Source organism: Urocitellus parryii, chromosome 13 (assembly GCF_045843805.1).
Source record: "Urocitellus parryii isolate mUroPar1 chromosome 13, mUroPar1.hap1, whole genome shotgun sequence".
In the NCBI taxonomy this organism is placed as follows: Eukaryota; Metazoa; Chordata; class Mammalia; order Rodentia; family Sciuridae; genus Urocitellus; species Urocitellus parryii.
Genome location: NC_135543.1, coordinates 25,054,782 through 25,068,604, shown reverse-complemented (window position 1 = coordinate 25,068,604; position 13,823 = coordinate 25,054,782). Strand labels below are relative to the sequence as shown.

The window sequence follows — 13,823 nt, the reverse complement described above, 5'->3', positions numbered from 1 at the left end:
GGTTACCATGGCGATGGAATGTAGAGTGGGGCCAGTTGGGGATGATGTCATGGAGGAGGTAAATTTGGAAGTCAGTCTGGTTTTGTGGGGTAAGAGGTTTGGAGCTGGGGCAGTGGCCCAAAAGTGATTAAGGGGAAGCTGCATGCATGGGGCCGGGACAGAGCAGACCAAAGAGCTTTGGCTGGTCATCGTGCCGGAGCAAGAGCTTTTCAGTAGTTATTGACCTCTGGTTCCCCGCCTGCTCTGTGCTAGGTTCCTGGGCTTCAACAGGGCTCAGCCCCTGCCTCCAAAAGCCCACTGTCTAGTGCGAGAGGTGCACTTTTAACTGTTCAATTCTATGTGAGCCCAGTGGTCGAGGAAAGCCCCCGGGTCTTACAGCAGTGGATGTGGGGCACCTGCAATCACAGAGGGCTTCCTGAAGGAGACCGTTCAAGAGCTGAATCTTAATGGAGGAGAAGGAACTAGCCAGGGGCAGGACATTCTGGGAGAAGGCTCGGCCTGCCTGACTTTGAGAAGGAACCGCATGCAGTGAGGTCAAATGCAAGGGCGGCAAGGCCGACAGCCTCAGAGCAGAGGAGCGGCGTGAGCTTGGCCCTGGGTCCTGAGCAGAGCAGAGATGTGCAGCCAGGGATCAGAGAGGAGCATGACCAGGAGCCGGGCAGCCTCTGGGCTGACGAGATTCCAGATGGTGTCCAGGTCTCAGGGATGGAGGCCCTGGCTGTACACCTAGGGATGGGCCAAAGGCATGTGGCACATATGTGTGTGGAGTCAAGTCTGTGTGATTGCTTAGATTTGGAGGATGAGGGGGGTGCCCCGGAGATGCCCAGGTTTCGGGCCTCACCGACTGGGCGGATGGCAACCGAGGTGGGACCTCTGGTTGCCGGAGGGGGTCTGCCGATGGGGGGGTGAGAAGGAAGATGGTGGAGAGGGCGCTGTCTTGGGCTTGGATTGGGCATCACACAATGCAACACACTAGGGAGAAGCCCCAGGAAGAAGAGTGGGCAGGAGCCAGGGTGCCCAGAGAAGGGAGCCGCCTGCCACACAGTGTGACAGGAGGGGGCTACTGGGACAGTACGAGCAGACCTCTTCCTCCCATTGTCAGAGAATCCTTTGTCACACAGCCCGGCAGCTCAGGGGAGCCTGGTGGGGGGGATGCTGTGTCATGCCGGAGGCCCAGCTGGCAGGATCTGGCGACAGTGAGAGCCAGCCTCAGCTGCAAGCACTGGAGTGAGTCCGGGCAGCAGCGTTTTAGGTTTTCGATGTCCACAGGGAGCCAGGCCTTGCCTTGCCTTTGTAGCGTGAGTCCAGGGTGGGAGACGGCAGCCTCTTCCAGGAGAGGCGTAGTCGGGAGACAAGCCGTGGGCATCCAGCGCCACTAAAAAGCCATCCCAGGCTGGGCCGAGAGAAGACTGCAAATGAAGCAGGAGAGCGCAGCGGACACTCTGCTCTGGCTGCCCACATGGCCGGGGCTGCCCATAGGCCTGGCCAATGTTTTCACGTTGGAATTCCCAGGACCTAAAACAGTGCCCGGCACACATTGGGTGCTCAGCATCCCCGCACGTGCCCCGGGTGAGTTGTCTGGGGCTGAGGTCCACCAGGGAAGGCTTCCCAGAACGGGCTCAGGGGGTGTCTCTGACCCCAACCTGGAGTGCTCAGTTCAATAGAAACAGAGATCAGGAGCTTCCCAACCGCAGAGCCTGGAGATGCGCAGGAGTGCCGCCAGAGGAGGAGCCCGGCTCACAGCTGAAGGGGAAGCCGACCCTCCAAAGGCCAGTGGAGAGCAAGTTCGGCCAAGCCTGGGGCAGGGGGGATGTTGGAACCCCCAGGGGCTGAGTCCTGACAGTCCCCTCCAGGACTGGAACGGAGACCAGGAATTGGAATGAAGACCCTTTGCTTCAAAAGGGCACGGAGCCGGTTCCTGTGCTTGGAGGAAGCTTCAGCTGGACGTCTGACCGTTGGCATGAGTGCCCTGGGCGGATTCCCATGGCCACTGGCCCCCCAGACCATGTCTGCTGTGTCTTCCCCGTGTCTTCAGGTCCCACGGTTTCAACTTGGGAGATGTCATGGAGGCCACTGGAAGGCAGCACCCTCCCCCTTACCTGAGCCTCAGCCTCTTCCCCGGTCCTGTCCCCAGGGACCCCACAGCCGCAGTGAGTCCTCTCGCCATCCTTCTGTTGCTGCTAGTTGGGCCTCAGTTTGTCAAGCTAAGATTGAGAACCGGCCCATTTCTGTCCCCCCTAGCTCAGCAGAGGGAGCTTGGGAAGACTGACGGCTGCGGCCCCGGCGCTCTCTAGGATGTCCTGAGCAGCTTTGGCCTTGGGTTCTTCACGTGGTCCCAGAGGAGCGGCGGCAGCAGACGCGGACTCCTTCTTCCAGCCTCCAGAACACATTTCAGCATATAAGTCAGTGGCCCGGGAATCCTGTGCACCAGCTGACGTTCAGTGAGTGTCTATTATGTGCCTGGCTCGGGGCAGAGCACTCTGTGTGGCTCGCTAAATGGAAGTAACATCTGGAGGGGAGACAGAGGGGCAGACACGTGGAAATGCCTATCTGCGGTGGTGACAGTTGAACCTAAAAGTTATTCAGAAAGAATGTGTGTGGTTCATTCAGGGCGGAGTGGGGGTGGGGGAGCTGCTGTATGGCCCAGCTGCTTCCTTATAGGGCCTTCCCTTGGGATAGGCAAGATCCTGACGTCATCGCCAGCTGGGAACCCGCAGGCCTTTGCTGTACACTTGGGGCATTTGCTGAGATATAAGTTGAAATCATGAGATCAAGAAAGCAACCTGCGATGGAACTCACATTGGTCTGCCCCGACCCCGGACGCTGGTCACTGTCAAGTGGTTTTGGAACATGCAGTGGACCTGTCCCTCAGTGGCCGTCTGCAGTGTCCTGAGCTTTCTCAAGAAGCAGGAAGGTTTTCTGCCTCTGCACCTCTCTGCATCAGCCAGCTGGTTGGGTCTGAGTGGCTCACATTCACCAGGTGCCTGCGCAGTCGGGTGGCATCAGCTCTGCCACTTCCTGCGGGACCCTGTCCTGATGGGGGCGGGTGGTGCGGGTCAGGGGTTCCGGAAAGGCACTCAGTCTCCCCTTTTCCTCCTCTGTCCACATTCTCCTGGTTTTGCCTTGATCCTTTGAGCCTAAGCCTCTTACCCGGTCAGCGTTTGGTTCAGGTCAGCGCATCTGCCGGGCTCGCTCCGTAAACAAGGTGAGATGAGTGGCACCAACCGGGCAGGATCCCCGCTGCGCCTTCCCATCTCGGCTGGGAACAGAGTAGCCTCGCGTTAGTGCCATGTGGTCAGTGCTGGGAGAGGGGGTGAGCAACCAGGAGGGGCTGTACTTTAAAAAATCATAATCCAATGCACAGTAGATGTTGGGGTGCAGGTGTAGACGGAGACTCCCCTGGGAAATGGGCTCAGGGCCACAGGGTCATGGGAGTGTGTGTGTGTGAGCCACCCCTGATACTCCAGAGGGTCAGTTACGCTGCAGGGTGCACATGGGGTTGGTGGCTAGGGGCTCGTGCCCAAGAGGTCAGCATCTGCTCCCGTTTTACACAGGGGGCTAGCGAGGAAGCGTCCCCTGTGGGGACAGGCACTCAATTCAGACATGGCTCAGTTTACAGCCACAAGACTCTATCTTCTGTCTCCTGTGATCCCAGTTGTGGGGTTAGGGTGGAAGTAAGGAAAGATTAAAACCCCTGGCTTGTGGGATGTCACTGGCTAAAGGTAAAAGATCACCGGACTAATGGTGGCTTTAAAAACAGGGTATTTGAACTCATAGCCAGGAGTCTAAAGGGGGGTCCTGGGGTGGCTTACTTCAGTGGATCAGTGAAAATGCCAGGACTCGTCCTAACCTTCTAGGCTACCATCCACAGCCTGTTGGCTTTGTCCTCAAGTCTGTCTCCTGTGGTCATAGCAGGGCTGCCATTGCTCCAGTCATCGTATTCTCATGTAACTCTCCAAACTCAGGCGGGAAGGCGAGTTTCTCCTTAGGTGTCTTAATTTTTCAGGGAGAGAAACCTTTCTAGAATCCTCCTGCTAGGATTTCCTTCAAGTCCCATTCAGGTCTCCACTTGGCCACCACGAAGCCCAGGTGGAGAACCCGGGGCAGACCCATCCAGAGGGCGGGAGGATGTGTGGCTGGCGGCCTGGGCGGCAGGAGCGGACGCCTGTGGGTCGGTGACGGAGACAGCAGTCCCCTTGGCAGGCGGCTGTGGCACTGAGAGGAGCTGCTCTGCTGGGGCTGGGGTACCTGCAGGCTGGGGAGGTGGCGGGGTGCCACCGTCCCTCCCTGAACCACCCCCACCATGTGCAGGAGCAGCCCGGGGCTGCTGGTCAGGCAGCCTCACTCCTTCCCTGGACAGTCCATTAGGGCAGAAATCACCCCACCTGTGCCAGGCTGTGCTGGGTCTGGGGGGGTGCAGGTGTGGGGACAGGGTGGCCAGTGGGGTGCCGGCCATGCACTCTCTTCCTCTGGGTGCGACACAGGAGGCTGACCATGGCAGTAGGAGGCACAGGGAGGTGGCCTCGGGCACGGCACACTGGAGGCCCAGGCGGAGCCACAGGCCTGTGGTGGTGACCTCCTGTCTCTGTTGCCCCTGAACAGGGGAGGACAAGGTGGGGAGAGGGCAGGCTGGCCCCGGGATACAGACTGAACCGGTCCCTGGGCACAGAGGGGACAGACCCCACCTCCAGCAGCCCTGCTCCGGGCCTCCCCACGGGCCTCATGGTTTTATTTACCTGGTTAGAGGCAGGTTGCTCGATGGGCCTGGAGAGATCTGGACTGTGGAGCCGTGGTGAGCCTTTCAGAGTCCCCGGCTTCCAGGGGCCTGCTGACCTCTGCAGCTCCAGGAGCCCCAGCCTCTGTCTGGCTCTCGGCCTCTGGGGAAGGGGCCCTGGGGTTGGGTGGGCCGGGACCCCTCCTGCCTGCTGCCCACCGGGGGGCGGGGTGTCCACGCTGTACCGAGCCCCGTCTCCTCCCGGCCGGCTGTTGTCAGGGTCACCAGGGCCATGGCTCCTGTGTTCCTGGGATGGTGGGGGGGGGGTCTGCAGGCTGATGACCTAATTCCCACGGAGACCTGCAGGAAGAAGACCGGGAACGCACCCAGGTCACCTGCTGACAGGCCAGGGGACCCGCCTTTCTGAGCCTCTGGTCCTCTGGAGAGAAGTGAGTTGTGTCCAGCTTCAGGGAGCTCCCGGCCCTCAGGAGCTGGCTCCGTGGCTGGTGTCCAACATGTGTCCGGTGGCCTCCCAGGCCAAGGGGGGCACAGGGACAGAATGGGCCTCCCCTCGTGTGTTGGCCCTCGACAGGTGGCAGAGCTGGGCAGGAGCAGGACAGAGCCACGGCCCCCGCCAGGCTCTCCTCTCTGCAGTTCCACGCTGGCACTGCCAAGAGACCTGCCCCCCCGCCCCCCCCCCCCCCCCGCTATCTGGGAGATGGAAGATTCTAGAAATTTGACCTCATCCCAGATCCAGCAGCTGGGAGGGACCTGAGGCTCTTGCCTCCTTCTCGGTGGCCTCTGGGGGACGGGGGCTCTCTGCCTCACAGCCCAGGCCTGACCTGACGACAGGTTCTTAGACGGAGGTGCCTCGGGGACACGCGACCGCGTGTCCCACCTCTTCCAGGGCCACTGAGTATTCAGAGCCTCAAGTCTTGACTTTGAGTGCTGCTGTCTCCGGGTTTCTCTTGAGGCCTCCAGAACCTACCCTGGTCCCCTGGACTCCCTTCTCTGCATCTCTTACCAACGTTCCTCCCCACAGGGAACACTGTGCTTGAGGTGTGGCCTGGGAAGTACAGGAAACAGGCCACTGTCACCTTCCTCCATTGGAGCATATGCTTCTGTTAATGTGGCCCCTGACTTACCTTTTCCAGGAGCAGCTTCTGGGTGAGAGCTACCCCTTCTTTTACCTCCTGCTGTAATAGTCTGTGGCACAGACGTTTCCCCAGCCTGGCTCTTCCCGGCCCTGATGAGCAGCCTAGGCCACCTCTGCCCAGACCCTTGAGTGGTCCAGGAAGCTGGGGGTCAGGGTGTGCGGAGGCAGTGAAGTTCTGGAGGGCTGGCTCACTGGCCAGATCAAGAAGGTGCCCACTCCTGAGGGCCGGTGGCGGTCAGGACCTGGCCCCTGTGCGAGGACCGCTGCTGTTTCCTTGGCCTCTCGGCCTCTGGGGTCAGCTCTCTTTGCCCAGGAAGCAGAGCTAAGGTTTGGCTTCTCACCTTTGCTCAGTTTGCAGGGACCCTGCAGGGACGTGCAGGTGCTGGTGGCTTCCCTGGGCAATGGAGGGAAGGACTTTTCAACTGAAGGCCGTCTGGTGGTGTTCAGGAAGCGTCTGGAGTGTGTGTGGGAGACACAGGGCTCAGCTTGGGGACCAGGGACAAAGGAAAGGAAGACTCATTCCTGTTCTCAGGAGGCTTCAGCCAGTGGGTACAGGGAGCCCTGTAAGTGGACAGCAGGGACGAGGAGCCCTGTACGTGGACAGCGGGGACAGGGAGCCCTGTACGTGGACAGCGGGGAAGGGGAGCCCTGTACGTGGACAGCGGGGACGGGGAGCCCTGTACGTGGACAGGGGGGACGAGGGGCCCTGAACGTGGACAGCGGGGACAGGGAGCCCTGTACGTGGACAGTGGGGACGAGGGGCCCTGAACGTGGACAGTGGGGACAGGGAGCCCTGTACGTGGACAGGGGGGACGAGGGGCCCTGAACGTGGACAGTGGGGACGGGGAGCCCCGTAGGTGGACGGCGGGGGACGGGGAGCCCCGTAGGTGGACGGCGGGGGCGGGGAGCCCCGTAGGTGGACGGCGGGGGACGGGGAGCCCTGTACGTGGACAGCGGGGAGCAAGGGCCGCAGGAGCCTGGCTCAGGCTTCCTCTCTGCAGGAGGAGGTGGGCAGGGGCCTGGTCCTCCACCGGCCACTCCTGGAAGCCTGCGGGTCTGGAGCTCGTCTGTCTCTAAGCATCCAGCCTGAGGCTGTCACTCCTGAGCCACCTGTTGGTCTTGTCTGACCTTAGCTGCCTGGACACCTTCTGGCCATGGGGGTGGGGGACATGGCTGGCCCTCGCCCTGCGTTGCCTCCGCAACATCTGACCTGGACGGGGCCTCAGCTGACCATTGGAAGGAGGAGAAGAGGGGCCCGTGTCAGCCCAGGGAGGGCCGTGGGGGTCCGAGGCCTGAGAGATGGGACCCTCGGGGCCTCTACAACCCACTGAGCCTTGGGAGTTCCACCGTGTCCCTGCTGCGGAGGGCGAGGGGACTCAGGCGTGTCATGAACCCCAGCCACAGCTGCTGGATGAGGGGTGGCCTGTGACCAGGGCCAGGCCTGCTGGTGACCTTCCCTGGGATTTGTGAACTAGCCCTGAGAGGGAAAGCTGCTTCCCTTCCTGAAGATGGAGACCTGGTCACGTCCAGTCCCAGGGGGAGGAGCCCTTGTGGCGACACTGTGGGGACACTGTGGGGACAGAGTGCCATGCCTGCTTTTGAAGAGCACTGGACTCACAGAACCACAGCTGCCGCTCTTGTCGTCTTCGGGTTTGGTGTTGCGCGTGGGCCGGGGTCTGCAGGCTGCCCTCGTGAAGCCCCAGAGTGGCCGGGGTCAGTGGGTGTGTGCAGCAGACACCTGTTTCTTCAGGATCCTGTGGGCTGGAAGGCGTCACATCAAGGTGCTGCCCCTGGGGTTTCTGGTGAGGGCTCCTTCCTGGGCGCAGAGGGCTGCTGCTTGCTGTCTGTGCCCAGGGACGGAGGCCACTCCCAGTGTCTGTCCCCACAGGGGCACCAGCTCCCTTGTATTAGAGCCCCAGCGCTCTGAGCTCACCGACCCCTTATTATGTCCTTAAAGTCCCCGTCTCCACGTGCATTAACAACGGGACTGGGGACTCCGATATGTGGTTGGAGGGGGCCGTGATTCAGTCTGTGACAGTCTCCCTTTCTCTGCTTAAAGAATGTCATCCATGCTGCTAAAGGGGACATAGGGTGATCTTCAGTTGATGATTTAGGAACGTGCAAACAAATTTAAATCCATGGATTTGTTTAAATGTGCATTAAAGAAAAAACCCGAGGCCAGTCCACGGTGACCTTCCCTGGGATTTGTGATTTCGTTATCGCTTAGCGGGAAGCTGAGTCTAATAAAGAGTTAATACACAGCTGATCGTGATATCACAACTGACCCGCAGGGGTGGCGGGACACGCCCAGGTCGTGAGCTGTGGGGACTGCCATGCGCCAGCCGCCTTGGCTGGGTTGATGTCACTTGGCACAGGGAGAGTTTTGAACCAGACCTGTCCGATTTTACCCTGTGGCTATTTCTTTTCACGAAAAAAAAAAAAAAAAGAGTGGTTCCTAAATATTTATTTATGTCAGAGTTTCATACATAGGATTGTGAGTACGATTGAATTCAGACACTGACCATTACCTAAAGACCACTTTGGTGAATAGTTTTGTAAAGAATCCTTCTATGTAGGGTCCAGTGTGGTTTCAAGGCGCCTGGTTTGCCAATGAAGGTCTTCAAATAGCAGCTTCTCGTCTGGGAGTTTGATCATCGGAACTTCCTCAGCTGGCACCTGAGGAGTATCTTCAGCTCGGTGACAGTTGATAGGTTTGATCGTCAGAATGTCGGTCTTAGCATCAAACACGCTGCCAGGGTTGAGATCCATCCTCCAAACCATAATAAGCTCGCTCATTCACAAGTCAACCATGGGATGTGCTGAGAGCGGACTCACCCTGGCGACCAAGGCCTGCCGCATGAGGGAGAACCGCTGTGATGCGGGACTCGACATTTCTGAATGTCCTCTTCCGTCTTCTGAGGGAGGGTGACCACGTTTTCTGAATTAAAAGCAGGGTGCGTATTTGAGTATTTGAACTCAGATCTTCTCCCAGCCGTAAGCTGTTACCCAGCTTGGACTCTGGGGTCCCAGTCTCAGATTGGTTGCTGTTGCTCAAACAAATTTAAAAAAATTTAAAATAAAAATATTAGCTCAATCTCATCTTCCTGAGACCGTCTTTCCTTTTCTTGCCATTATTCCCTAAATAATACAGTGACTATTACGTTGCAGTAGGTACCATAAGTAATCTGGAGATTATTTCAAGTATATGGGCAGGTGTACGTGGGTCACATGCAAATACGGGACCATTTATATGACGACTTCAGTCTCTGTGGGTTCTGGAAGCCCCTGGGGGTCCTGGAACCAATGAATCCTGATAACTAGTCCCCCACGAACACCACGGCCTGTCATGGTTTTCGAACTTCATTTTAGCCACAAAATTCTTCAGATGTCTTTTTATTTTTCATAGTAAAATAAAAAATAAGACACAGTACTTAAGTAAATACAGGACTTAAAATATTGTCCTTATCATGTATGCTACTCCAAGAACTTTAAAACCTAACTAATCTAATCTTTGAAATAAAGAAATCACAGGATAACTGGTAGTATCACCATTCACATTTTAGGGAGAAAACGAAGGCAAAGTTTACAGAGTGGTTAAGTAACTTACCTAGGTCACACAGCTAATGTGTGGCAAAGCCAAAATTCAAGTTTAACGGTCTGGTTCCAGAGTCCACATTCTTATCGCTGTCCCCTGCTGCCCCTCCCTAGTGGCCTGAGGTGGAAACTTGGTGGAGCAGGGCTGGCTGAAGAGAAGTGAGGTGGGCGTGGCCAGCATCTTCCCCCTCCCCCTGTGTCTTCTCTGGGGGCTTCAGGGCTTTGGGGACAATCCCTGGAGGCAGTAAGTTCTGGCAAAGAAGCCCTATCTTGCTGTCACAGGATGCCACAGCCTGGGTCATTTATGATGATAGACATTCATTTGGCTCACGGTTCTGGAGGCCGGGAAGTCCAAGATCACAGGGTGGCATCTGGCGAGGGCCTTCATGCTGCATCCTAATGTGGCACCACCTGGGCAGGAGGGCACCACCTGGGCAAGAGAACAGGAGAGCTTGACCTTGGAGACTCCACCCATTACAGTCAGCGTGGATCCCGTGAGGGCGGAGCCTGTGTGGCCTGAACTCCCAGCACTGTTGCAGTGGGGAGCAGGTTTCCCACATATGCCTTTGGGGGGCACATGCAGACCCTAGCAAGCTCCAGACTTAGAGGGGGCATGGGTTGGTTTGTTTTCTGCAGGAGGAATCCATCCTGGGTATTGGGCAGGCCTAGAACAGGAGAGTGCTATCTTCTGGGAATGAGGACATGGGACAAATAGTTCTTATGCCCAATAAAAATGAGTTTTAGAGACCAAGGTCCCATGGCTTAACGGTAACTGGGAGAAAGGCGTATCTCAATTAACTGCAAGGCCCCCAACAAACATGAAACCAATCAGTCTATCTGCAGCCAGTTCCCTGGGCACTGGGATATTCCCAGAACAGCACAGAAAAATGCAACGGGGACTTCACACCCTGGATGTCACTTTCCTAGCTCCCTCCTACCAACAGCCCTAAGTCACCCTGGGGGGAGTTAAGAGATGGAGGGGGGCGTGGGCCTCCCTGGCTGCAGCAGGGCCCTTGAAGTCCTCCCTAGACGCAGGATAAGGTCTTGACTGGGCTCCTTCCCCGGGATGGGGAGTCTGCAGGGAGGAAGTACAGTCTCTCCTGCCCCCGGCGGCGTGTGAACTGTCCCCGAGCAGAGGAGGTGAGGGGAACCCCTGTGTCTTACTGCCAATGGGAGGTTGGCCTCAGTAGTGGTCTGAAGGTGGCTTTTGTGTCCATCTCTGGGGATCTTGGGGGCAAGTTTGTTCTTCTGTGTTTTAGCTGTTCTCAAGGACACTGTCTGTTCCCCTAGTGATTTCAGAGGCTTCCTGATTCCCAGGGACCCTCATTGCCCATGGCTCCCTGTCCTGTCTGCTCCCTGTCCTCCTGCTCTGAGAGTTGGGCTGCCCTGCTTTTCTCCCAGGTTGGCTGTGCCTGCTGCACTGGGGCTTGGGACCCTGAGGTTGGGAGGGTGGGTTCTTCCTAGGTGCTCCCCTCCTGCTGGAGGCCACCAGCCCTGCCCCTCCCCCAGCCGGCAGCCCCCAGATGAAGGACTCTTCTGACACCAGGTGTTCCTGCTCATCCTCAGCTGGACTGGGAAAAGGCCTTTTTTTTTTTTTTTTTTGTACCAGGGATTGAACTCAGGGACACTCAACCACTGACCCACATCCTCAGCCCTATTTTGTACTTTATTTAGAGACAGGGTCTCACTGAGTTGCTTAGGGTCCTGCCATTGCTGAGACTGGCTCTGAACTCCCGATCCTCCTGCCTTAGCCTCTGGAGCTGCGGGGATTCCAGGTGTGCACCACTGCGCCCAGCAGGGGAAAGAAAGGCTTTTAGAGTCTTCTTTGGCCACTTTCTGGCCACTCTTGGGATCATCCAGTTAGAGGTCTTCCTTGATCTCAGGAGCCAGCTTTTCTGAAGTGTGCCTCCCGGCAACCACTCGGCCATGCTCCTGCTGGTCTCAGGCAGGACTGGAGCTGGTCATTGGTGTCCCCTGAGGCCAGACGACCACTTTGCTGTGAAGGGAGCTTCTGTGGAAGCAGGTGGTGTCTTTCTTTCTGACACTCTCCTTCCATGTGGAATGCGGGCGGGACCCTGGCAGGCTGGGGTGGGTGGGTGCCCTGTGGGTGCCTCGAGGGCCTGCTGGGCCAGGGGCGGGTGGGATGTACTTTGGTGCCACAGGTCCTGGGACAGCCCCATGAGCTGGGGACAGCTGCCCTAGATGAAAGGCTCTTCTAGGCCTTGACTGAGGTCCCCCAAACCTGGCTGTCCTGTAGCTTTTCCGGGGAGCACATTTGTCCCCATGAGCCTAACAGTTAACTGTTGGAGGAGAAGCAGGCACTTGGGTGAGACTGACGCTGTTTAGTTTGGGCGGCTCTTTTGAAAAACAGAAGTTTGGTTCACGTTGAAGCGGCCTCGTTAGAGTATGTGGCGGCGTAGGTGGGATTCCGACAACTAGGATGTCACCTCCGCATCCAAGTACATTTCAAGAATCGTCCCCCTCACAGAGCACTGTTGGTTTTGGCGGATTGCATGACGCTCCCCTTTTGTGGCATGGGGCTGCTGAGTCACGTTGAGTACCTTGTGTCCTTAATTAGCCTCCGTCTTGATTTGCTTCCTGTCCTGGTGATCGCCCAGGTCACTGCCTGCGTGCCTCTGGGTGATGTTTCCTGCAGGTGACAAGCCCCATAGCTCTGGGTGTTGCAGCCCTCCTCGGTGACCTTCTGGGGGAGGGCGCCTAGTTTTAGGTTGTGCTCCCAGCTGTCGGGACTCTCCCTGCTCCGCCCCTGCAGGAAACAGCTGAGGAGTCGCAGGATGGCTGCACCCTGAAGTCACCCCAGCTGCCACGCGCAGGCTGTCGCTTCTGAGTCCTCCCAGCGCTCTCCTGCCCCGCGGGTGGTAGGCAGGTGTTTTCATTTCCGTTTACCAAGGTCCCTGGAGTGATTGACAGTCTCACGTGGGACTTAACAGCTGGCACCAGGGCCACAGGACACATCCTTTGATTCTCAAGATGTTCTTTCTGCCACAATAGAGTCCATCCCAGGAGCCGGGGGCGGCCCTCTGTGCTTTAGTATGGGGACAACAATAGTTCTAGGCCACTATGACGTTCAAATGAGCTGTTTCCTGCTTAGGACAGTGGCTGACACCTGGCGCACCACACACGTGAGCTCTCAGAAGTGCAGTAGACCACTCCCTCCTGTTGTGTGCCAGACATGGGGGGGGGGACAGATGGCCCATGTGGCTTGGGCCCCATCCTGAAATACGGGTAAAACCTGTGCCCAGGTGACCGTCGTAGCTGGTGTGGCTGTCCTGCACTGGACATCTCAAGGCCCATCCTCCTTCAGCAAGGCCGGTTGACCAGAAGGCCAAGGGCAGACGTGAGGCTGCTTCTAAAGTGGAATTAATGATAGTTTGTGGCCATGGTGTCCTTCGGTCAGGGATCTTGGCTGGGAGGGCAGGGAGACTCCTTGGTGGAAGGGGAAGTCTCGAGGAAGTCGGGGGGGAGATGGGCAAGGGGGACAAACTTGGCCTGGCCTGTTTGAGGAGCCCAGGAGGCCACTGGGCAGGGCAGCCATGTGCTGGGGAGAGCTCAGGCCAACGTCTGGGGCCACAGAGACCAGGTCTCCTAGGGCCAGGGGGCCGATGAGGACTTGGAGGGGCCACATGGTAAAGAAAGATGTCCTGATGCAAACAGCAGGACCGAGATGGTGGGGCTTGGCTGTCCCTGGGGAAGAAGGAGATTCAGCTGTCCCCACCCAGGGCGGGTCCCCAGAGCCTCCAGCATGGCTTGCAGTTCTGGCTTATCCAGGAGCCTCAGCCTCATACTCCTCCTGCACATTCTGGGACATTCTAGAGATCCAGGGCTGACTGACCCCCGCCCTGTGCTAGGACCCCGTGCCTCCATCCCATCTCACGTGGGGCTGCCGGGGTTCCATCCTGGCTGAGCACCCTCCTCTCGACCGTGACTTCTCCCTTGGTTCATTATTGCACCCCACGCAGTGAGCCGAGCAGAGTAGGACTCCCCAGAGTTGGTGTCAAAGTGGCTGGAGGTAAAATCTGAAATAGGTCCTGGGACTGGCCAGCACCTCTGGGGAGGCAGTCAGAGGGGGTGGGGTCGAGATCTGCATGGCAAAGGTGGGTCCGTGGTGCTTGGGCATTGCCCTCATTTGGGGCCTTGTCCTTACTTGGAGTCACGCTCCATCGCTGTTGAATCCAAGCCAAAGAGCCAGGGTGCACATGGGGGAGGGGCTGGTTCCAGCCACTGCTTGCTGAGATGTCCCTCCCACGGTTGGGTCAGCCACCCCATTCGACATCTGCATGCAGAGGTGACAGCTAGGACAGCACCTGCTGCCTCTGGGGCCAGGCTGTTCCTTGAGGT

General features: G+C 57.9%; 1 protein-coding gene across 2 annotated transcripts in view; it reads left to right on the top strand.

Annotated features, from left to right (window-relative positions):
- Positions 1-13,823, top strand: part of Ctif (cap binding complex dependent translation initiation factor) — a 262,414-nt gene that overhangs the window by 5,613 nt on the left and 242,978 nt on the right. Inside the window, exons 2-4 of one of the 2 annotated variants that reach the window (XM_026393787.2) lie at positions 2,036-2,150; positions 2,242-2,441; positions 2,680-2,980. The exons of the other annotated variant lie outside the window; for it this stretch is intronic. The gene's annotated coding sequence lies outside the window, so the exon portion shown is untranslated. The remainder of the gene's footprint in view (positions 1-2,035; positions 2,151-2,241; positions 2,442-2,679; positions 2,981-13,823) is intronic. 2 annotated transcript variants of the gene reach the window in all.